Genomic DNA, 26554 nt, shown 5'->3' with positions numbered 1-26554 from the left:
GACAGTTATTTATTATATTTACTCTGAAGGCCTCTTTGGTTCACTCGACAATCTATGTTCTAATATAATATTGTTGTTATTACTGATAGTTATTGATAATATTTACTCTGAAGGCTTCCTTGGTTCACTCGACAATCTATGTTTTAATTCAGTATTGTTCTACTATACTACTGGTAGTTTTTAGTATAGGAACTGATTTCTGTTTGTGATAGAGGAAAATCAGACTGTGTTCACCGTGGGAAATCAAAACCCGAATTTTAGCTCCATAAGTTTGTAGACTTACTGCAGAACCTCCGGAGGACACTGGACCAGACATCTACATTAAAGACTCATCGTAAAATTAAATTTATTGTGATTATTACCTGCACGTGTACAAAGTCAAATCACTCACCGCCAATTCTATCTGTATATGGAATCTGCATGGTAGTCTTTGCATTACATATACGGAGGATGAAATACACAAACACACAGTAGCTACAAATATTAACTTAGAAATAAACCATTCCATTGTTTATTAATATGCATAGAAATATGCTCAGAAATATGAGGTTAGTACTTTCATATTTTGTGTTAGGGAACTACATTCGTGAATTGTAAATAAAACATAACATCTTTTATTACACATCTCGGCTTTTAAACGTAAATAAACTATTTATTTATTGTCCGTGTAAGGGTAAATTGCAATATCAGAAAATTATTAAATTTATCAAAGATCTTCATAGACGTGAAGTATTCAGTAATTACTAATATAATAAAGGGGAAAAATTGTATTTACATACTATTTATAAGGTTTGAAAATGTAAAAAAAATATTCACTGAACACTAAATTACAAGTGTATGTTGATAACAGACATATTTACACAAAACAAATCGTGTTATTTCCGATATTTCAATATTTTCTTTTCTAATTATCACCTAACGTCTTAATTAAATTCAAAGTACAAAACCATTTGTACAAAATATACAATCAAGTAAACTAGAATGTGAAATTAATATAACGAATAAATTATTTACTACATTTTGAAGGGAGTTTCAAATAATTCACTTTTATTTTACCTACTTTAATTGTTGGTTTTACTTGTAAACTAACTATCAATCATAACGACATAATATTTACAAATGTGCTAGAAAAAAAGGGTAAAATGATATACGTTACATCTATTGTTGTTTATGGTAAACTAGAAACGAAAACTGAACACAAACAATTGGATGCAGCTTGAGTAAGGTTTAATACACCTATGGCCAAAGGTATTGTATCATAACTATCATAATTATAATCTAGTTCATCTTTACATACTGTGAGTGTATTAGAGTCTAGTTTCCTCTATAATATAATATAAAACTTGCTTTTCTGATTTCATTGTCACCAATATTAAGTGCACAATAAAAACAGTTTTGGTGAGGTTTATACAGAAGTTTGATTATTTCAGTTTGTGAGAACTAAATATAATTAGTTTTATAATTTAACTCTTTTTTTTTTCTTTCTTTAGCTTACATCACAAATTGTTATCAGATTTCTTAAAGTAACTTGGCACTGGCTCTTTATGAATAAAGTTTTTTATGTACATCTTTTAAGCTCTGTTTTTAACTGTTGTTATTATATTCTGCTGTGCCTAAAGAAGGATCTAGTGTTAGTAATATGATCATGTACTAAAGCAAAACCTAGTGTTTATAATTTTATCACGTACTAAAGGAAGATCTAGTGTTAGTAATATGATGACGTACTAAAGGAATACCAGGTGTGAGTAACATGATCACGTTCTAAAGGAGAATTTAGTGTTAGTAATACGATCACGTACTAAAAGAGGATCTAGCGTTAGTAATATGATCATGTACTAAAGGAAGATCTAGTGCTTGTAATATGATCACATATACTTTATAGCAGTTAAATATGAAGTATGTCTTGGGCTGTCGACTTATAATCTCCAGAGTCTGACAGTTTATTGTTTTTACTTCTGGGAAACTCGAAATCTTGACCAAGTGTCTTGGTTAGTTTCTGAAAAGGTTGAAGTTATGCCAGCAATCAGTCGCTGAAATAAAAACGGAACCAACAGTTGAGATACAAATTTTATATCTGATTGTTAACTTCATTTATCATCGTATATATCACATATGGAAAGAATAACATACATAATATTATATGTAAAAAAAAAAAACTGGACTACTTTACTAATATCTTGTTTGCCAATTTTAAGACTGTCTCTATAGTCAATACAAGTATTGAAAATCTACCACAAATGTAACAATAACCTAGTCTACAGTTTCAATAGGTTTCAGTCTAAATAATTTCTCAATAATCTTTAAAATTTTACTTTTGATAAAGACTAAAGGCTACTCACGTCCTTCAGAAAACCTGGTGTGATAAGCATGAAACAAACAGCATAGGACGGAATCCACACCATGGAAGCCAAGGCTATCCCCCAGCCTAAGAGTTCTCCCCACCAAGGATAAACGTAAGTCTCTACATACACCAGAGGTTTGCATCTCATAACTGAAAACAGTTATAACATTCTCTGAAAGAAACTGAAATAAAATTGAACATCATTTGTATATATATACATTAGGTACTAAAGATAAGATATTTATTTATATTATTTTGATACTGTGAGAAACGTAACTGAGTAAGTAGGATAAATGATCTGTTCTTACAGTTAACGTATAATATTCTCACGTGCTGCAAGTTCGAAGGTCACTTCATGACTTACAGAGAATCTATGTACAGATCCATGTCCTCCATTACACTCAATTATTTTTTTAACTAAACCGTTGAATATTCTTTCTTTAAAACACAGCATTAAACTTACCAAACAAACGGCTGGAGAGACAAAGACCCAGGTAGCAAGGAAGTACCAGTTGGGCCGATGTCCTGTCATCTCTTCAATGTTGCTAGAAAACTTTTTTACACCTGTAATAATTTACTAGTCTTATACATTTGTTGGTTTACAAACTAGAATTTTCATGTGAAAAAACACTTGACATAAAACCTGAATTCAAAAGACAAACAAATCTACAAATTAAATGTCCAATTGTTAATTAATAATACTGGCTTACACTGAAAACATTTGAAAATCCCGCAATAAGTGAAAAGAAATTAAATTGTCAAAAGTATTGGCTATTGAGTACAATAATACACGGATTAAAGGTAATGAATAATTAATTAACACCTCCAAATAACACAATAAAACACCATCTTCTAGAGTTAACCTGAGAATAATGCAGCCCATTTTAGGGATAACTTGCATATAGTATAACAGTACGTTATTGAGTTAACTCGCATATACCATCTTTTAGAGCTAGCTTGTGTACAACAGATCCTCCCAGGATCAACGTACGTATAATACATCACCACATTTAACATAAAAATCTTACACCATAGAAATAAACAGATGTATTAGAAGTTTCAAGTGATGTATAAAACAATGGTCTATTTTACCAATGAAGGACATGCCATTTGAAACTTACCATAAACCCATGTAATAACTATAGTATGAAAGAAAACAGTGAACAGTAGAGTCATTCCACTGGCAGAATAATAATCCATCAGTTGAAATATGTACATGCCCCCCTGAAAAGTAAAAAGATTATTTTAGTGAATAATACGATTAGTTTAAAAAAATTCAGTCAGAATTATTACTTAACAGTTTCGTTTTGATTAAATATATATTATTACAAGTTACAGCTTCCATATTCTAGATACAAGATAACACCATGATAAAGCCACAGAAATAAACAGATATATTAGAAGTGGAACGTTGCTGAATAAATATAATAGTATTGGGAGTTGTGCTTATGGTAAGTTTTATTTATTACGTCATTTTTACAGTAAATAAGATTTGATTTTATGTATGTTTTGAAAACAAATCTTACTTACTGTAAAAGATGAAACGTGTAATAAAATATAATTACAGTGGAGCGCCATTAAGCCGCGGACCAGTAAACCGCGAAATCGCTTAAGCCGCTGTAGCAAGTCTTGTGAGCGAGGATTATCGTGGCTCACCGCTAATTTAAGAACGTGTAAAAACGCGGCTTACGAATTTAATCCTGGCTTTATAACTTCAAGGGGATATTTAAAAAGGATTTGCTTTAATTTGGGAAATAAATAAAATATATTACAATAGAAATCGACCGTTAATCTACCTTATTCGCTCTCTATGTCAGCTTTATGGAGGCCGCCATTGTTACCGAATCACACCTCTCCATACATTAAAGTTAATCCGCGGTAAATCCGTAAAAAAGTGATCAATAATTAAAGTATTATTTTTAATTCGATAATCCGATATAATGATCACGCAATGGCCCGGATGAGGCTCCTCAGCGGAGCTGTTGGCAACTTCGGCTTTTCAGTCACAAAGGTTTAAGCCGCGGTTAAGCAGATTGACCCCCCAAATACCGCGGCTTAACGGCGCTCCACTGTATTACGGTACTGATAAAAAGTAATTCATCAACTGAAATGAATATAAGACCCCAAAATAAGAAACAAAAGAAAACAATAAAGGTAATTAGTTTTAACAATAAAACTAAGGGAAAAATCAAACAAATTCAGGTTATGAATAACTGAAATATTATTGGACAGTTCTGTCATCAGTAAAATCATGAACATATACCTTGACCACAACAAAGAAACTGTTATTGTCTTGATATTGGGTATTTTACTAATTAAAATTAATATATTGGTAATTGACACTTGCTTGGTTAAACATTGCTGTTTTCAAGTATTCACATTCGTATCCTAGTTCATTTTATTGCCATGATATAAAAGACTGTCTAGTTTCGATAATAGTAATTTTGTTTAGTTTTCGAAAGAATGTTTTATGATTGTTTAGTTGTTTACTTTTAATTACTTTATAAGAGATTTAAAAACAGACGTGTATTAGGTGTTGCGTTTATAAATCATTGATGCAGAGAATATAATGAACAGACGATTTGGGAATAAATATACAAAAAGTGTGAGATGAGCGAGAACAGTAGACAGACAAGAGGAGAAAGAGAAGTTCTCTGTTGTAAGAGGGGAAAGGCCGAACGGTTGCTATAGGCGTAACTATTAATGTGTTAGAGGAAAAATAATAGTAGAAGAAAAATAAAAATAATAGTTTATTTCATTAAAGAGAGTTCTAAAGTGAATAAATTAGCATCAGTAGACTCTGACATCTAAACAAACGATTCTTGGGAAATACGAAGGAAGAAGCGACAGTAGAAAAGTTTAAACATGTAGGATACAACCGTGATAAGTCAATGATAATTGTTTGTTTCTTTTTTTTAATTTCGCACAAAGCTACTCGAGGGCTATCGGTGTTAGCCGTCCCTAATTTTAGTATGGTAAGACTAGAGGGAAGGCAGCTAGTCATCACCACCTACCGCCAACTCTTTAACAACGAATAGTGGGATTGACCGTCACATTATAACCGCCCCCACGGCTGAAAGGCGAGCATGTTTGGCGCGACGCGGATGCGAACCTGCTACACTCAGATTACGAGTCGCACGCCTTAACACGCTTGGCCATGCCGGGCCCAAGTCAATGATAAAGTAAGTGAAGTATATTTAGATAGTAACAGATGAACCTTCGCTTTGTCAACTGGAATTTTAAAGTAACTGAATAGGCCTAAGTGGACTTTTGACAAGAGTAAGATACTATATATATATATATATATATATATATATTTGTGTGTGTGTAGTGTTTATAATATCCCTATAATGTGAAGAATTTGATGTACGTACGTTTAACTTGTTCCGAAAAATAAATATTTTGAAAACAAGTGGCGTACGTGCTTTTCATGTACGAGGAAGTTGAGAATTTCTCAAATTAATTTTGGCGGTATCTATTGACAAATCGAATTAGCATTTTAATAAACGTCTGTAAGCTATTAACTCAGCTGTAAGGGAAGTTTTAAACTAGGACTATTTAATAAAGGGTAAAGATAAACTAAATAAAACAAAACTAAGATATACGGGAAAATTTAACATTGGAAATCAGTACAAGTTATAAGAGTAGGCTTAATTGTTATTATAGTAATGCTAGAAGTATAAGAAATATAAGACTTTAGGGCACTGGTAGAAATAAAAGATTTAGAATAACTGAAACATGGTTAAATGTAGATGAGTTTGAAATACGTGATTATAGGTTACTTAATAGGAATAGAGTATTAAAGAAAGGGGAAGGAGTGGCTGTATATGTGAAGTGTGAGTTACATACTGTTGAAGTTGAGAATATTAAGGATAATAGCAAGGAGATTGGGTTTCTGTTAGTGGATAGCAAGGGATAAAGCTTTTAGTAAAAATGTGTTACAAATCACCAGATGGAACTGATGAAATCAGGAAGAAACTTTGTAATAAGATGAAGGTCTCAGTTGTTAATGAAATCATAATTAAGGGTAGTTCTAAGTACAGATATAATGATTGGGAAATGAAAATCCCTCAAACCATGAGGGAGAAAGGTTTCTGAAAACTTTTCATGATGGATTTCTTAACAATTGGTCAAGGAACCTACTGTAAATAATGCTATCTTAGATTTATTGTTAAATTCTAATATAGAAATGGTTAAGAGGGTGTAAACTAGGAAGCACCTAGGTACAAGTGATCATTGCTGTATTATATTTGATATTTAGCTGCATTTGGAAATTGGAAATAATGATATTTTGATTCCAAATTTTATAAAAAGCAATAAAAGAGATGTGTTGTGAATTGGACAGCTGAGTTATTTTGAGGCACGAATCAGTTGTGAAAAATGTATAAAGATAATTTTTTAAAGATTCAAGATAAACATATTCCTTACAGAAACAAAAGGGGATCTAGAAGTAAAAAAACAGGTTGGTTCACAAAGGGAATAAGAGATAGAATCAAAGAAAAGTACCACACACTAAAGAAATTTAAATTGACTGGTATTGTAAAAGATTATAGAAAATCAAGAAAGTTGGTCAAAAAAGAAATTATGATATCCAGAAAGATGTCTATAACAAAAATTTGGCTTAAAACATAAAAATTAACAGTGAGAACTTTTAAAGTACATTATGGGTAAACAAAATGTGAGGATGGAGATAGGACCCATGAGGAATTATGAAGGAAGGCTTGTATCTGATGATCATGAAATGCCTAGATTATTAGATTCTGATTTTGCATCAGTTTTTACTAATGAAGACTTAAGCTGTATTTAACATCTTGAACAGTTGATAAATGGAAATGAGATAAAAAAAGATGGCTACCTTAATTCTGAGCTGGTTAAAAAAAATGGGATATTTAAAGAATGCTAAGGCTCCTGTAATAGATAATACTTCACCAAGGGTTTTAAACAAGGTCATGTGATCACTTGAAACAAGGTTTTAAGCCCTTGAATAATGTACAAGTACCAACTGATTGGAAATTGGTTAATCTGACTCCTATCCTCAGGAGAGGTAATAGAAGTTGTCCCAGTAATTAAAGGCCTGTCAGTCTTACCTCATTTGTGAGAAAAGATTTGGAATGTCTGATAAAAGATACTTTGCAAAGTCATTTAACAAGTTTATAATTTTTTGGATAGCAACATAGTTTCACTAAGGAAAAATATTGCCTTACAAATCTTTTTGCATGTTTTAAAAATGTTACTGCACATGTAGATAAGGGTAAGGGTGTAGATGTGATATATATGGATTTTCAGAAAGCATTTTACAAAGTGCCATGCCCCACAATGGCAAAGCAGCATGTCTCTTGTCTCACACCACTATAAATTGGGTTTCAATGCCTGTGATGGGCAGAGCACAGATAGCCCATTGTGTAGCTTTGTGCTTAATTCTAAACAAACAAAGTGCCACATAAAAGGTTTGTAAAGAAACTTATCTCTGCACGAGCTTAGGATAAGTTAAGTAACTGTATAGAACAGTGGCTGGATTCAAAAGCAGAGGTTTGATATAAATGAAGTTCAGTTAAACTAGATTAATGTTGCAAGAGGTGTACCTCAGGGATCAGTCTTAGGACCTTTACTCTTTTTGACTTACGTAAATAACATTGATGAAGGAAGTCAATAAATTACTTATGTTTGCAGATGACACCAAGGTCTTGGGTGTTGCTGGCTGTGAAGAGAATGCTGCTACTTTATAAAAATATTTAGCTCACATAATGAGTTGGGTGAATAAATGGCAGATGGGTTTTAATTATGATAAATGCAAAATATTGTATGTTGGTGATAATAATTTGAATTATAAGAATAATTTGGATGGGAATAATTTTAACAATGTCATGAAAGAAAATGATCTTGTTGTAATGGCTGCTCAGTCTCTTAAGCAATCCAAGCAGCGTGCTGTTGCTAATATTGGTAGGGCAAATAGGATTTTAATTTGTATCTACAAAAATATTGAATACAAGTATAAATATGTCATAATTTCATTGTGTAGGTCACTGGTTAGACTGCATTAGGAGTATTGTGTTCAGTCTTGGGCTCCTTACCCTAGGAAAGCCATGGAATTATTGGAAATGATTCAGAAGAGGGTAACTAAAATGGTGCCTGGGATGGAGGGGTTGTCATTTGAGGAGAGATTAAGATCCTTAAAAGTTTCTCTCTCAAGAGTTAGAGGTGATCTGATTCAAATGTTTAAGATTGTAAAAGGATTTATAATGTTGATGCATCAACATTTTTCAAACTTAATAGTGAGAAGTATAGAACTTGGTGACACAAATATAGATTTAGGAAATATAAAAAATGACAACTTTATGAAGATATGTTAGTAAATTTGAGTGAGTTTAAAAGAAGCTTGATGCATATATGAATGACAAGTGATGACTAATTGTTTTTTTGGCTTACAGGGTGGGACAGCTGAGATGGACCAATATATTCCTTGTTGTCCCTGAAACTTATGTTAACTTCTCATTATAACAACCATACCGTTACAATTGTTATTACTAACTTCTTACTATAACAACCACACTGTGACAACTGTGGTTTTTCGTTTTACTCGTTTATTGATTTTTAATATTATGTAACATACCTCAGTGACCATTGGTAAACCTAACAGGTACAATACGATAACCATTCCTATAGTAAATAGTTTCCTTCGTGATCTCAATACAGACGCCCATTCGTCCACAATTCCTGTTATCAGAGCTTCCACCGTGCAGAACTATTAAAAAACAAAAACAGACCAATATCAGTACACATGTTGTCATAACATACAGATCAAAGTAACAAAATAACATAGTTAGACAGATCTATATAAATTGTATACGTATATATATTTAATGAATTAACGTTTTATACAATAAAGTTTCAAACATACGTGTTATTATCTAGTTTGATAACCTAATACTTCATCTTGCGTGAGAGTACGTTTAAAGTTACGAGTTTCTGATATAGAAGTTTATCTCAATGAATCACTGAAAAATGGTACTTTGAAATTTCTTGTTTGTTTGTTTTTGAATTTTGCCCAAAGCTACTCGAGGACTATCTGCGCTAGCCGTCCCTAATTTAGCAGTGTAAGACTACAGGGAGGGCAGCTAGTCATCACCACCCACCACCAACTCTTGGGCTATTCTTTTACCAACAAATAGTTGGATTGATCGTCACATTATAACGCCCCCACAGCTGAAAGGGCGAGCATGTTTGGCGCGACGGGAATGTGAATCCGCGACCCTCGGATTACAAGTCGCACGCCTTAACACGTTTGGCCATGCCGGGCCCTGTTGAAATTTCTTACATATTAAAATGTTTAACCAGTGAAAGACAGTTAAACAATATGTGGTTACGCATCCATTCTTTGATTTGTTAGATATAAAATAGAACATAACAATGTAAGCTCAGGTGACACATGGAACACTTGTAGCATATAAACACATATCAAGTAACGGTTGAAGGATATAACAATTTGAAGCTAGAACTACATTTATGTGGCAAACAAACGTAGCAGGTATCAACCATATAATTCATTGGAGACTTATGACAAACAAATGTAGTACATTACAAAAAACGACAGCATCTGTTAACTAGTTAGTTGGTTATTGCCATGAGTAACAGGTGACGCAAATGTAAAAGATTATAAAAAGATTATTACTGATGTATGCAACAGGTATCGGAGAAAAGTAGCAGAGAGCAACAAAGTAGCTGGTTGCCGAGATAGGCAGCATGCAAGAATAGAACTACTACGATGTGCAGAAAGCATGCAAGAAAGAGTCCCGAATAGTCTTTTACTGCCTAAAAACATGCACGCGTGTCAACAACCATGTTGCCATGCGACACGTGGCTTATGTCCTAACAGATAATAAGGCGGAAGTGGAAATAGAATCTCTGATAATAATAACATATCAGAAGGTTGTATTTTGTTGACATTAGTTAACACCACACATTTTGAGGTTAACTAAATAAGAAATTAACCACTAACTGCACGTCACATGATCATGCACATACTATTCTTAGATCAGAATTTACCTTGGCTTCTGACACTGTTAACAACATTGCTTCATAAGCCTCTGCCACTGCGCAGGTTTCGTTTGGTAAAACATAGAAGGTCAACACATTTAATAACAAAGGAACCGTATTATTTCTCCCATTACTAGTTCCACAGATTTCATGTACTAACCTTATATATACCAAAGACAGGTCTAATTTCTAATAACATTAAACTGTCAGTTACTTGCTTATCTTTTTCTCATAGTTACAGTGTTTCTCAAACTAATAAACTCACTAACTCAGTGATTAAGTGGAAACATCACAGACGTATTAAATATTCAATTGTTGAAATAGTTAAAACGTGAAAACTCCCTCCAGATAAACAATAACACAAACGCGTAAATTAAAAAAATATAGTCTACAAAAGTATTTTGAACTCTGAAAATTTCCCCATTTTAAAAGAATATTTATCATTAAATGAAAATGAGAATATAAAATATGTACCTGGCTGTCAAATAACACACATCAACATATTATATGCTCACCTGGCTATCAAATAACACACATCAACATATTATATGCTCACCTGGCTGTCAAATAACACACATCAACATATTATATGCTCACCTGGCTGTCAAATAACACACATCAACATATTATATGCTCACCTGGCTATCAAATAACACACATCAACATATTATATGCTCACCTGGCTGTCAATTAACACACATCAACATATTATATGCTCACCTGGCTGTCAAATAACACACATCAACATATTATATGCTCACCTATCAAATAACACACATCACACAAATAACACACATCAACATATTATATGCTCACCTGGCTATCAAATAACACACATCAACTGCTCACCTGGCATCAATAACACACATCAACATATGCTCACATCATTAATATATGCTCACCTATCACACACATCAACATATTATATGCTCACCTGGCTGTCAACACATAACACACATCAACATATTATATGCTCACCTGGCTAATCAAATAACACACATCAACATATTATATGCTCACCTGGCTATCAAATAACACACATCAACATATTATATGCTCACCTGGCTGTCAATATACACACATCAACATATTATGCTCACCTGGCGTCAAATAACACACATCAACATATTATATGCTCACCTGGCTGTCACACATAACACACATCAACATATTATATGCTCACCTGGCTGTCAATTATCAAATAACACATCATACATATGCTCACCTCATCTGACATCAATTAACACACATCAACATATTATATGCTCACCTGGCTGTCAATCAAACACACATAACATATTATATGCTCACCTGGCTATCAAATCACACATAACACACATCAACATATTATATGCTCACCTGGCTGTCAAATAACACACATCAACATATTATATGCTCACCTGGCTATCAAATAACACACATCAACATATTATATGCTCACCTGGCTGTCAATTAACACACATCAACATATGTTCACCTGACTGTCACTTAACACACATCAACATATTATATGCTCACCTGGCTGTCAATTAACACACATCAACATATTATATGCTCACCTGGCTATCAAATAACACACATCAACATATTATATGCTCACCTGGCTATCAAATAACACACATCAACATATTATATGCTCGCCTGGCTATCAAATAACACACATCAACATATTATCTGCTGACCTGGCTGTCAATTCCAAGAATTAACAGCATGAGGAAGAACACAATTGACCATAAAGGGGGAGGTGGCAACTGTAGAACAACTTCTGGATAAACAAGGAAAGCTAACCCTGGACCTGAAGAAAATACACCATGTTAGATTATATTTAAACAAAGACCGTGTTTGTACTCTGAAAATAACACAACAGGTCACTGTCTGATAATACTTAGAGTATATTAAGATGTTGACATACTGTAACTTACCAATAGACGTTTCATTTTAAATGTTTTAGAACAAAGATTCAAGAAAATATTAATAAAGTTTGTTCTGAAATATTCTGTTACACGTTGATTTAGTACAGAAACAGAGCTTTTAGTGTTTATATAAACAACTGAAGCACAAGAAGACTGAATTATCTTACCGGACTTCACAACATCAGCAACTTCAGTCCCGTCGCTTTTCAAGTAGGCCATGTGACCGAGGACGGAAAATATCACAGTACCAGCAAATATGCTGATAGCAGGGTTAACAATACATAGAATATATCCGTCTCTAGAAATAAAGATATAGAAACAATAATGAATATGTGCAAAGTGTACAATAATATCCATTGAAAGAATAACGTATACAGAGTACAGAGAATTATTACATTGAACATTTTTGTGCGAATCATTGTTAAATAATCAAATCAAAAAATTAAAAAAAAATTCTTAAGAGCTTTTTGGTTGTTTTTTTTTTTTGTTACCTGAAGAAGTTGTGGCTAAACTTGTTATAGCTTCCAAGAGTTACGACAGAACCGAAACCAATACCAAAGGTGAAAACACTTGTGTTCCTGCTGTCACCCAGACCTAATAACAATATAATAAATTATTACTGATTACACAGAGTTCACTTCTGAGAAAATATAACACTAATTTAGTTTTGTTACGTTTTGATTAAAGAATTATTAACTAGTATTAAAGCTTGACAGCAAATAAACGAAAAAAAAAGTCGCTTGACAGTTACTGATTAACAATGACACTGTTTTCACTAAAGACGTAAACTACAGCTACATTAGATGGGAAGTTTTATTTGTTGCCCAGCCTGGTTATTAGTGTTTGTCTTAAGCGTCAGGGGCATTAAAATGTACGGTTAATCCCACTATTCGTTGGTAAAAGAATATGCGATGGGTTCTGTCCAACAACCTTTAATATCTAACATTAATATTTAATGGTGTTTATATCGTATATGAATGTAGTAATAATAACATTAGTATATTAATATAATAACAATAACATTTAAATCTGAATATAATGACAATAACATTTATATATAAATGTAATAACAATAACATTTATATATGAATGTAATAATAACATTTATATATATTCGTTGGTAAAAGAATATGCGATGGGCTCTGTACAACGACTACCTTCTGTCTTTTCAACAGATTAAAATTACTTACCATGGATATATATATAAGCAAAAGCAGTTGTTCACCTCACGCGGAGAAAGGTCAGGAAAAACTGAAGATATGTGAAAAGTATTCAGGAAACATAATTATTGCGTTCAAAGTTATCAAAACATTGCTGTAGTATAGTGTAATGCATAATTAGTAATTATGTAATAACCGGTTCTATCAAGTAGAAATGTTCATTATTATAGTGTACTGTCCTATTAAATCGAAATGTAGTGTATTTTACTTCAGTACTGCACCCAAAGTAATAAAAAAGGCTTTTTTTAAATAACAGAATTGAGGAAAAGTAGTATTAGTATCATCTACTGACAATTCTCGACACATCATTCTTGTTCTGAAAGTGGGATCTGACTGTCACTCTTATAACACACACACGGTACAAAAGCGTATAATGCGATTTAAGATAACTTTGCGTGACTCAAGAGTCTCCGGTTTAACAGTTAGGCAAATTAACCACAAGGCTACTCTCGGCCATATGTAAAGTACTAAGGGCACATTAACCACAAAGCCACTCTCGGCCATATGTAAAGTACTAAGAGCACATTAACCACAAGGCCACTCTCGGCCATATGTAAAGTACTAAGGGCACATTAACAACAAGGCCACTCTCGGCCATATGTAAAGTACTTAGGGCACATTAACCACAAGGCCACTCTCTGCCATATGTAAAGTACTAAGGGCACATTAACCACAAGGCCACTCTCGGCCACATGTAAAGTACTATCAGATTAAATTGTTCTTAATTTAATTCAGTGTCCCCCAGTGTCTGGATGCTTATAACAGTTAATCCTAAAAAAAAAAAAAAAAGAGTAATTAAAACAGTTGACCAGGATCAGAGAAATACATTTAACATAATTACCTCACGATTCCCAAGGCAGTTGTGTCGTCATTGAGGACACGAGGTAGAGTAATGTCCAAGCTATTATCACCACGTAGTAGATATTATAGAGACAAACGATGGTCATTGAAGCAAAGCCAATTCCTAGTGAAAGTATAGATTACATAATATAAGAACTGTTGACATATTTGAGACACAAGTATGAGTTATATATATCCGGAAAAGGTGAAAAATGCTAAAACACTAGAATTAAACAACAATAGCTACCTTTAAAGACAGGAATCAAATTCCAGACCCCGACACCACCAATGCTGAGGTAATGACCAATGGCCACTTCCAGGAAGAATAGACGAACAGCACACAAGACTAAACAGATGAGGTAGGGAAACAAAAATGCACCTAAATAACAAACAACAACATATAATCCATTAGAACCACCGATTTACTATTTAGTAAGGTAAAGTTTTAATGTATATTATGTTGGATTAAACCACGAGACACTTACCTCCACCATTTTCATAACACAAGTATGGAAATCGCCATACGTTGCAAAGACCGACAGCGTAGCTTATGCAGCTGAAAATAAAGTCCAGTTTTCCTCCCCATTCCCCACGTTCTGGTTCGTTCTCCTTATCTGACTTTGTTACCGACTGGTTCATTTCATCAGGTATTGTGATCATTTTCACTCCTTTTTCTATACTGACGATTTCTGATTTTTCATTTTTGGGAGCCATTTCTTGAATAAAGTCACAAATTTTCTACATTTTAATAAAAATTGAAACTGTAAAAAACAAGAGCATAACAATGTATTTACTAAAAAAATATTACATGAAGATAAACGTAATTATTATAAGAAATAATTAATTAATAGGTTTTATTTGTATTACAGTTATTACTTAAGAATGCTAACATAGTATTGGTGATATTAAATATGTATATATATATATCATCAGAGATATTACGTACAACTATACTGATGGAGGCATTACCTAATATCATGAGAGGTATCTATATTTTATCAGAAATATTACTTATGCAGAATTATATATTATTATAGATATACGTAACTAATGCCAATAATAATGCAATAATTCACAGCCGTCGGCCAAGATACACCACTGATATACATTGTGTAATATTTATCAAAACATAAAAATATCCAAAAAATCACGAAAAATGTGTAACGTAACTAAAACTAACATTTAGCCTAATAGATAACACTAAATTAACACCCTTTGGAATTCACTACCCTACTTTGCACCGCAATTATAAGCGGTATACTTCCAAGATGTTTAACGTACGCTAATAGGTCGTACTGGCTTTGTCGCACCAATCAGTATTGACACAGTCACTGTGGTCAGCCATAGCTGTATCTTACGTAAATTACATCTTCTGTCACTGCGTTTTTTAAAATTGCAGTAATTATATATTTGTAATTGATGAGATTCAAACACTTGTAAACTGAATACAACACTATTTTTTATGATTCACTGAAGACTAGTTTATCTCTGGTAAATGCGCTACTGATGTACATACCTCTATATCAGCAGATATAGAGAAGTCGGTTTTTTATATTGATAATGATCAAATTTTTATTTCCTTTCATAGTGAGATGTCGAAGCAGAGGCATCGCTAGAAATAGGCACGTTCCCAGATTCTATTTGCCCGTGCCCATAATTCCTAGTTGGCGTCTTAAAAAAATAAAAATTGAAAATCATGATCGACAAATTGAAACGTCAAAAATCTCTGAAGATACATTAGGGTCCGTTCTAGAAATCTTCTAGACACCTAGTGATACCTGTCCAGTCTATCCATTAGTTAAAATAAATGTCGCAACCTAATTCATTATTGAGTCTGATCAGTTAATATAATAGTCCCATCCTATCTATTGGGGTCTGATTGATCAATATAATGACACAAACCTATCCAATAGTGAGTCTGATCAGTTAACATAATAGTCCTGATCTATTACTGAGTAATTAGTTACCATAACAGTCCTGATGTATTGCTAAGTATTTCTAATCAGTCAACATAATAGTTCTAATCTGTCCCTAAATCAGCAGGAGCTTCACGCAATTGTACAGATTGCGTAATGTTGTCAAATATGCATATCATTTAGTAGATGGCGCGACCTGTGATACTAATCTTATTAGAATCGACGTGTTTTGTAACATCATGAAAATATGAAAGCTGTATGTTCATATTGTATGTTACGTCAGTTAAATGGCGCAGATAACCTGGTTATTTTTATGATGAAACAGAAGTCTTATAAATGTATGGAAAATAAACAAGTACTTCGTAGGAAAGACCAAACGTTGTGAGGTAAGAAAGAAACCTGCGAAGTACAAACTAACGACATCAAATCAGAGATCTAACTTGGAATGAATTAATAAAATACAAACGACTTTTGATTCGATAAAAACGTTTATACTCTCGTGATATTATACCTCAGTGTTACAGCTTTTGAGACACTGTCATATTCTTGTAATTAAACATTAGTGGACAATGTTTGTATGTGAAGTGATTGGTAAAACCGCAAACGTATTTCTAATTTTGAACAACTTTTTTATGCTGTGTTATGATTATATTTAAAATTTTAAGAATAACTAGAGAGGTTGATACTTTATTTTAACAATAAAGGGGTGGTAGTTAGTGTTTATAAGGGTGAATCCAATTCTTAATGTATTAGTTCAAGTGCCGATATTTGAAAGTGTAAGAGCTTTGTTTGTTTTGTTTTTGAATTTCGCACAAAGCTACTCGAGGGCTATCTGTGCTAGCCGTCCCTAATTTAGCAGTGTAAGACTAGAGGGAAGGCAGCTAGTCATCACCACCCACCGCCAACTCTTGGGCTACTCTTTTACCAACAAATAGTGGGATTGACCGTCACATTATAACGCCCCCACGGCTGAAAGGGCGAGCATGTTTGGGGCGACCGAGATGCGAACCCGCGACCCTCAGATTACGAGTCGCACGCCTTAACACGCTTGGCCATGCCGGGACGTATAAGAGCAATGCTTACTTCTAACATATCACTGGAAACATGTGACTTACTTTTGATAACGGTAAAGGTAATTCATAAATGAAAAGCTACGTTTAGGATCGATAAAGATAAATCTGAATTTAAACGTAATGAAGAGGCTAGCGAATTTTTGTAGTTAATCTGATCTTTGATAAAGACTTGGAGAAAACTGATATTTAGTGTTGATAGTGGTAAGATTGGTTTGTAACATACTAAGAGGTTGAGTTTGAAGGTTTATAAAGGAGGGAACTCATTTTTAATTTGTATAAGATGTCGCTTAACAATTTTACTAAGAGATAAGATGATTCTTTCGGTGCTGATGGTACAACTAGAAGCTTTAGAAACTGAGACACTTAAAACAAAAACGTACAGAATACTAGTAAAGAATTCAGGTTTCAAAGTGAAGACGTAAGACATCCTTTTTACAATTTTGAGCTACAGCACATGAACGATATTCACGTCACAAAGGTTCTCATGCCACGTGTGGCATTGAACTTTTCTTTCACTTGGCATCAGTTTCACGTGGAAACAATTTACTGTTCACACATGTGAAATCAGATAGACCGACGGATAACGCTGAGGAAGGCCTAAGAAAGCGTTTTAAGCCTAATAGTTAACTTTATGCTCGAGGTAAACCGTATGACGGTGGAAACAATAAACAAAAACAAACAAGTTCACGAGAAGAGTTCAAGATAGAACTAAACATCGACCAACTGCTCGAAGCAACACAAATAGTTTGAACTCAACAATGATACTGTGAGCGAAACTAACAGCGAATCATTTAGATAACTATTAGCGCCTTCTAGTGATAAAGTCCGATTTTCTGTAAATATTTATCTATGCACATTTCGAGAAGTTGCATTTATAATGGTTAGTTTATATAACTGCTTTAAGGTATTCACGTATTTCAACACAGTACAGTGCGATAATAATTATAAAAACTATGACAGTCCGTCTATGTCAATAAAATAATTTTTTTTTTTACTTTGTTGTAAATTGGTCTTTTACAATACAGGAGTGTGTATGTGTTTTCCTATAGCAAAGTTACATCGTGCTATCTGCTGTGTCCACCGAGTGGAATCGAATCTCTTATTTTAGCGTTGTAAGTCTAAAGACTTACTGCTGTCCCAGAGGGGGGATTATACATACATTATTCAGGTACAAATATAAGATAGATACAAAATAAAAATGTTTATTTTATAGTAGAATGAACCATCCTCACACTTAGAGTTGAAAGTCAAGAATGGATATCACTCTTATTAATATTTAACAATTCATTGCGTAAACAGTGTGTTGTATGTTAAGTAATCGTGTGCAACATACTGTAAGCCTTATTAGTATCAAATAATACATGGTGTTAAAAGTGTATTATGCGTCAATTATTCTTGTCAAAGTATAAACCTTATATATATAATAATACACGGTGTTAACAATGTGCTGTGTTAAGTAATCTTGTAAAAAATACTATAAACCTAGTAATATTTAATAATACATCGTGTTAACAGTGTGTTACATTTTCACTATTCTTGTGAAACATGCTATAAATCTTATTAATATATAGAAATAGATGATGCTAAAAATGTGCAATCTAACCTATAAACAGAAATATTAATTAAGTTATAAAAATACACGATTTAAATCTGTGATAGTTTATTAATTTTTAAGCAGTACTGTCAATGACGAAAGTATAAATTTGACTAAAGAAGCTATGAATAAAACCAAACATGGAAGTCGTCAAGGGCAATATAAAGTAGGCGTAAAAAAGTTTAATCCAGTTTATTTTAGCAGAGTCAGACTGTATAGTTATTTCTGGTCAAATGCCAAGGACTGCTGGCCAAGATTAATCTATCGATTTTTTCCCTTGGTACTCAGTGTCTTAAGGCCATTGACTACAGAGTTTAATAGTTTCTTGTCTATGACAAAAACTCGTTTAATTCGCATGATTTTCATTAGTAAGTGATTTTAAAGAGGTTTGGAAAAATGATTTTTGATTAAAAATTATCAGAGAAAGATAGTTAGAAATATTATATCCTAACGATATTAAGTAAGGAATAATGTTATTAATATCATAATTATAGATCGTTAACCTTGACCCTTCTCTTTCTGGGGCAAAGATATTACAATCGGGTCCGTGTGTGTGTATCTGTATTTCTCGAAAACTAATAGAAAGATAAAACAAGCTGACAAATCAGTTTGGGACAGTTCCTCTTAAATTTGATCACATAAAAATCCAGATCCAGATTCTGGATAATTTCGAAGTTTTTTTCTTTTTAATAATTGGAAGATAGGGTATTTTTGCAATTTGGGGTTAATAACTTTGTGAAGTGTGATCGAATTTGTATCAAATTTCAACAGTACATTATGGCTGAGAATCATCATCACACTACAAGAAGTGATGCATGATTATGGATCTAAGAAGGATTTTCTGAGTTTTCAAAATCCCGGAAAAGGGGCGGGGGTGTAATTTCTTTAATTGCTATTATTTTAATTTAGGCTCTACGCTAGTACAGCGGTATGTCTCCGGATTTACAACGCTAAAATCAGGGGTTCGATTGCCGTCGGTGGGCTCAGCAGATCGCCCGATGTGGTTTTGCTATAAGAAAACACACATTTTAATTTAGTTTACAAAAATACATTCTAATGTACCTTTAAGTGTCTATTAATGCATTAGTTCTAACTGTTGTCTTTCCCCAAGTGACTCTGCGGTATGTCTGGTAGATTATAACGAAGAAAACCGAGGTTCGATATCCGCTTGGCCACTGTGTAGTTTTGTATGCTTAATAGCAAATAAATATAATTACTTGTAGATTTGCAGGTCGTTACATGTATCTCACGTGCGTCATGACACAGTTACCTAATTCCCTGCGATGTCTGTCCACATTTTTATTCTTTATCAAAGAGCTATTGCATCTGCTAAAGTAGACTTACGTCTGGGTATAAACAATCTATCGGGCGAACTTAGTAATATCCCTGTTGGAAACTTTCTCTGTAGAGACGAAATAAAGAGGAGTAAGCTATCTTACAGGGGTAAAATCTTCAGAGCACAAGTACTTAAAAACCGGAAATTGGAAAACGTGTGGAGCAACTTCCGAAATAATTTCTAAGAAAACCAATGTGATAAGTGGAATGGAAAAATACAAATTTATTGTAGAATTAGAAGCACGTGATAATATTATACTTACAGTGATAATGATATTATCTGATATGCACGAGAACCTAGGCATCACACTCTATTGATACTAAAGAACTGTTCATTTGTTTGTTTGTTTTGAATTTTGCGCAAAGCTACTCGAGGGCTATCTGTGCTAGCCGTTTCTAATTTAGCAGTGTAAGGCTAGAGGGAAAGCAACTAGTAATCACCACCCACCGCCATCTCTTGGGCTACTCTTTTAACAATGAATAGTGGGATTGACCGTCACATTATAACGTATCCACAGCTGAAAGGGCGAGCATGTTTGGTGTCGACCGGGATTCGAACTCGCGACCCTCAGATTACGAGTCGAGTACCTTAACCATCTGGCTATGTCGGGCCGACTAACGAATCAGAAGAGGTGAAAAACGTATCAATAAAAAATAACACGTATTATCAAACAAATCAAAATAATTATTTTTTATTCGAGGATGGTCACGTAAAAAACAGTATTTAAGAATATTGTGGTATGTTTCGGACTATAAATAATTTAAAATTGTAAGTCACAGTTTGAAATTGCATATACTATGAGAGTTTCCTAAGGATATCTATTCCTTGCTCATAAGACAAATAAATAAATAGGAAAACAAAACTCGTTCACTGTGAAATAAACAACCATAAAGGGTGCTAATTATTAAATAGTTGTTCAGGATCTAATCTACGCTATAGATACTAGTGCGATCTAAAACATTTATATAAATCAATAAAAAGTAAGCATTTGAAAGAGCAAGCTGTATAGAGAGGGAAAATAAGGTATATCTTGTGGAAAGAATCACAATGTAACTCTAGCAATATTATCTCAGGTATAACACAAACTCTAGATATATGGTCTAACTCACAATTCCAACAAAACAACAACAACAAAAAAAACAAGTACATTCTAAATTGTAACAAAGTAACGTTCCAAAACTTCCAAAAATCAAAACTGATACAAAATTTACGTATTGAAATAGATCACAGTTACTATTTTTTACTTTATTTTTATTTCAGATTCAAAATAGTGTTGTGATGAGAAGATATTATTTAAGCGTTTTTATTTTTAAAAAAGCAGCCCCCTGGTTAAGTATTTAAAAATTATTACATCAAGAAACATTTTAAAATTAACTATGGTGCATGGATGTTTCAATTATATTCTAAATTATCGATTTCAAGATACTTAAATTATTCTAAGGTGGAATAATGGTTATTAAACGTCTTGTTTTAAAGAAAAAAATGTAAAATTATTTAGTACCAACGTTTTAATAATTAGATAAGAGAGAATCGTTTACTTATGATTTAAAATATAAAAACATGTTAAAACAAAATACTTAAAGTCACTCACCTGTTTAATGTTACTCTTCAAAAATAACTAAATTCCGAAGTCGATGATACTGCTAATAATGAAACAAACTGGTATAAACACTTCTTGTTTTCATGCTGCTAACATTGAAACAAACTGGTATAAACACTTCTTGTTTTCATGCTGCTAACATTGAAACAAACTGGTATAAGCACTTCTTGTTTTTATACTGCTAATAATGAAACAAACTGGTATAAACACTTAGTTCTTTACTGCTAATAATGAAACAAACTGGTATAAACACTTAGTTCTTTACTGCTAATAATGAAACAAACTGGTATAAACACTTAGTTCTTTAGCTAATAATGAAACAAACTGGTATAAACACTTCTTAGTTCTTATAGTTAATAATGGAACAAACTGGTATCAACACTTCTTAGTTCTTATACATAATGAAACAAACTGGTATAAACATAGGCTAATAATAAAACAAACTGGTATAAACACTTAGTTCTTTACTGCTAATAATGAAACAAACTGGTTCTTAGTTCTTATACAGCTAATAATGAAACAAACTGGTATAAACACACTTCTTAGTTCTTATACAATTAATAATGGAACAAACTGGTATCAACACTTCTTAGTTCTTATACAATTAATAATGGAACAAACTGGTATCAACACTTCTTAGTTCTTATACAATAATAATAATGATAATAATGAAACAAACTGGTATAAACACTTCTTAGTTCTTATACAGCTAATAATGAAACAAACTGGTATAAACACTTCTTAGTTCTTATACAGCTAATAATGGAACAAACTGGTATCAACACTTCTTAGTTCTTATACAGCTAATAATGAAACAAACTGGTATAAACACTTCTTAGTTCTTATACAATTAATAATGGAACAAACTGGTATCAACACTTCTTAGTTCTTATACAATTAATAATGGAACAAACTGGTATCAACACTTCTTAGTTCTTATACAGCTAGTAATGAAACAAACTGGTATAAACACTTCTTAGTTCTTTACTGCTAATAATAAAACAAACTGGTATAAACACACTTAGTTCTTTACTGCTAATAATGAAACAAACTGGTATAAACACTTCTTAGTTCTTATACAGCTAATAATGAAACAAACTGGTATCAACACTTCTTAGTTCTTATACAGCTAATAATGAAACAAACTGGTATAAACACTTCTTAGTTCTTATACAGCTAATAATGGAACAAACTGGTATCAACACTTCTTAGTTCTTATACAGCTAATAATGAAACAAACTGGTATAAACACTTCTTAGTTCTTATACAATTAATAATGGAACAAACTGGTATCAACACTTATTAGTTCTTATACAGCTAATAATGGAACAAACTGGTATAAACACTTCTTAGTTCTTATACAATCAATAATGGAACAAACTGGTATAAAACTTCTTAGTTCTTATACAGCTAGTAATGAAACAAACTGGTATAAACACTTCTTAGTTCTTTACTGCTAATAATGAAACAAACTGGTACAAACACTTAGTTCTTTACTGCTAATAATGAAACAAACTGGTATAAACACTTCTTAGTTCTTATACAGCTAATAATGAAACAAACTGGTATAAACACTTCTTAGTTCTTATACAGCTAATAATGGAACAAACTGGTATCAACACTTCTTAGTTCTTATACAGCTAATAATGAAACAAACTGGTGTAAACACTTCTTAGTTCTTATACAATTAATAATGGAACAAACTGGTATCAACACTTCTTAGTTCTTATACAATTAATAATGGAACAAACTGGTATCAACACTTCTTAGTTCTTATACAATTAATAATGGAACAAACTGGTATCAACACTTCTTAGTTGACTTTGTTATTACTTAAATTAAAATGACCGTTTGTTATTACTCAGGTATGACTCTTTGCTATTCAGTACTAGCTGTTGAGGAACGAAAACTGTTAATCGTATGAAAAGACAATACAAGGTAACGTGCCCCTTTCATCTTTTGTTATTTAATCTGTAATCACTTCATTAGATGATAATTCACTTATTACGCTTTGTAGAAGGTAATAACTGAACCATTTAACTTATTAAACGGAAAATTCATTTAAACTTAAAAAACTTAAAAAGTGTGTCCTGTTTCAGGGCTGTTGTATTTGATACAAACCATGTATACTGTCGGACGAATTGCAGTTAACATACGCTGGGGGATGAATGTTAAAACACACACACATTCATCAGTGGCTTTATATATATATATATATATATGTATCTGAGTTCTTCCCTATACCACTAGAGGGTAATATGAATACACTTCTGTATACCAGAGACTATTTGTGTGTGTGTGTGTGTATATATATATGTTTATGGTTTAAACATTTATGGTTATAATATATATATATATATACGAGGTAACGTGCCTCTTTCATCTTTTGTTATTTAATCTGTAATCACTTCATTAGATGATAATTCAATATTACGCTTTGTAGAAGGTAATAACTGACCCATTTAACTTATTAAACGAAAAATTCATATGAACTTAAAAGTGTGTCCTGTCTCGTATATATATAATTGTTTATACAAAAGGCTGCATACATGTTTTTGTCTATACCACAAACTTTTTGGTCTTTGTTTTTTTAGAATTTCGCTACTCGAGGTAGATAACGATACCCGTCCATAATTTAGCAGTGTAAGGCTAGAGGGAAGGCAACTAGTCATCACCACCCACCGCCAACTCTTGGGCTACTATTTTATCAACGAACAGTGGGATTGACCTTCACATTATAATGCCCCCACGGCTGAAAGAGCGAGTATATTTGGCGTAACGGTGAGGATACCAGAAGCTCTTTTTCTATTATTTCTATATGTGATATACAGATATTTTCCTATACCAGAAATATATTTTGTTATATAGACTCATTTGTCAGGGGCTTGCTTGATAATTTGGCACTGTGGAATTCATGACATTTTAGGAAGCTCTTATAACTTTCTTATTTGTTAGTGGAATATGATGACAAATGCACAACTTTTGTATGATAATATGACAGTTAATATGTACAAATTTCATCTAAATCAAACTATACTTTTTGAAATATTTGTAAAAACTTTCGTAATAATTTTGCATGCTGTATATGTTATTGCTTGTACCAGAAGCTTTTATATATATATATACATTTACTTACATTTTAGGACAGGGATTCCCAAATGTTTAGACCTGCGGAGTATCACATCAGAAAAAAAAAAAAACATTTCGGAGCATTAATAAAAAATACACTAAAAATAGAAACAATCGGTCACTAGCTTTTAGAATATAAATTTATAAAAATATCACTATTTAAAGAAAATATTTTACTTCTACTTACTTGTTAAAAAATTTTGCTTGCAAATTTTATATCAGTAAAAGTACAGTGTACTTATTTATTTATTAGTGGCTCCGACTGGCTCGATTTTGTTCACAAAGTAGTTCAATATCTGGAGTTATGGAGTTATACCTGTAAGCGCAGATCATCTTCAGTATTTAGCCTGTTTCTAAATTTGGTCTTTGTAGCTGTATACAGTGAAAATGTTTGCTCTCAAAGATATGTTGTTGAAAAATGCGTTAAAATTTTCAAAGCTCTGTTACTTATTTCAATGTATTCCATGGCCATTTGTATCCAAAATTGTGTAATTTCTTTCTGCTGAAATTTTGAGTATAGGGTGTAAAGAGTTGAAATTTCGTCCCCCGCTAGTACAGCGGTAAGTCTATGAATTTACAACGCTAAAATCAGGGGTTCGATTCTCCTCGGTGGGCTCAGCAGATAGCCCGATATGGCTTTGCTATAAGAAAAAAACATACACACGCAGCTGAAATTTCTAAAAGCTGTTTTTTTCTCTTTCAAAGACAATCATTGGTATTTGCAGAGTCAACAAAGGGATTTTGAATTCACAATAATTTTTTTTTAAATTACAGAGAAAGTACTCCTCAACAGTTGTACACAAATCAGATACGTGCTGCAAGACTGAAACTTTTGTATCTTCACTAAAGGAAATTTCATTCATAATTAAAAAAAACTGAGATTTCCGAAGCAATCATGTTCTTCCATAAGTATACATTCACCCCAAAGTTTAGCTTACGTTGAAGCACTTCCATTTTACTCTAAACTTTGAAGTACGTCATCCTGGTACCATGCATTGTAACATTCATTTCATTTAGACAGGCAAATACATCCTAAAGGTAAGCAACTTTCTGCACCCAGCATTTGTCTCTTAATTTGTATGCAAATTCAAAATGGCATTCAGATAAAAAGAAATCTATCTCCTCACGCAATTCGTAAAACAGAGCAAGCACTTTTCTCCGACAAAGCCATCGGACTTCAGTATGAAACAGTAAATTTTTATACATACGTCCCATATCCTTACAGACTAAACTGAAAATCATCACATTGAGCGGTCTTCATTTTATAAAATTAACTATTTTTAGGACATCTCCAATACCTCTTTCAAGTCTTCTGGCATTCGTTTCGTTGCAAGTACATGACTATGAAGACAGCAGTGGATACTCTGGATGTCAGCGTTTTTCTTTTTTATGTGTACCACTGTGCATGAAAATTTACCAATCATAGCTGCAGCCCCATTATTGCAAATACTTGATCAAAGCTGCCATTGGATATCATGCTCTTCCATAAATATATCGATCAGTTTAAATATTTCTTCGCCTGTTGTTTGAGTAGGCAAAGGTTTGCAAATTAGCATGT

At 32.7% G+C, this 26554-nt stretch overlaps 1 pseudogene across 1 annotated transcript; it reads right to left on the bottom strand.

Moving 5' to 3' along the window:
• Positions 1 to 483: 483 nt before the first annotated feature.
• Positions 484 to 15142, bottom strand: LOC143257653 (sodium- and chloride-dependent GABA transporter 1-like; annotated as a pseudogene). Its single transcript, XR_013031976.1, has 11 exons — positions 14834 to 15142; positions 14596 to 14727; positions 14354 to 14472; positions 12780 to 12882; positions 12456 to 12586; positions 12058 to 12170; positions 8952 to 9083; positions 3463 to 3565; positions 2805 to 2905; positions 2340 to 2523; positions 484 to 2030 (listed from the first exon to the last, which is right to left on the bottom strand). The product of XR_013031976.1 is annotated as a sodium- and chloride-dependent GABA transporter 1-like (transcript).
• Positions 15143 to 26554: the final 11412 nt, after the last annotated feature.

This window comes from Tachypleus tridentatus, chromosome 7 (genome assembly GCF_004210375.1).
Source record: "Tachypleus tridentatus isolate NWPU-2018 chromosome 7, ASM421037v1, whole genome shotgun sequence".
NCBI lineage: Eukaryota > Metazoa > Arthropoda > Merostomata > Xiphosura > Limulidae > Tachypleus > Tachypleus tridentatus.
Note: the sequence above shows the minus strand (reverse complement) of the source record. Positions and strands in the feature narration are given on the sequence as shown.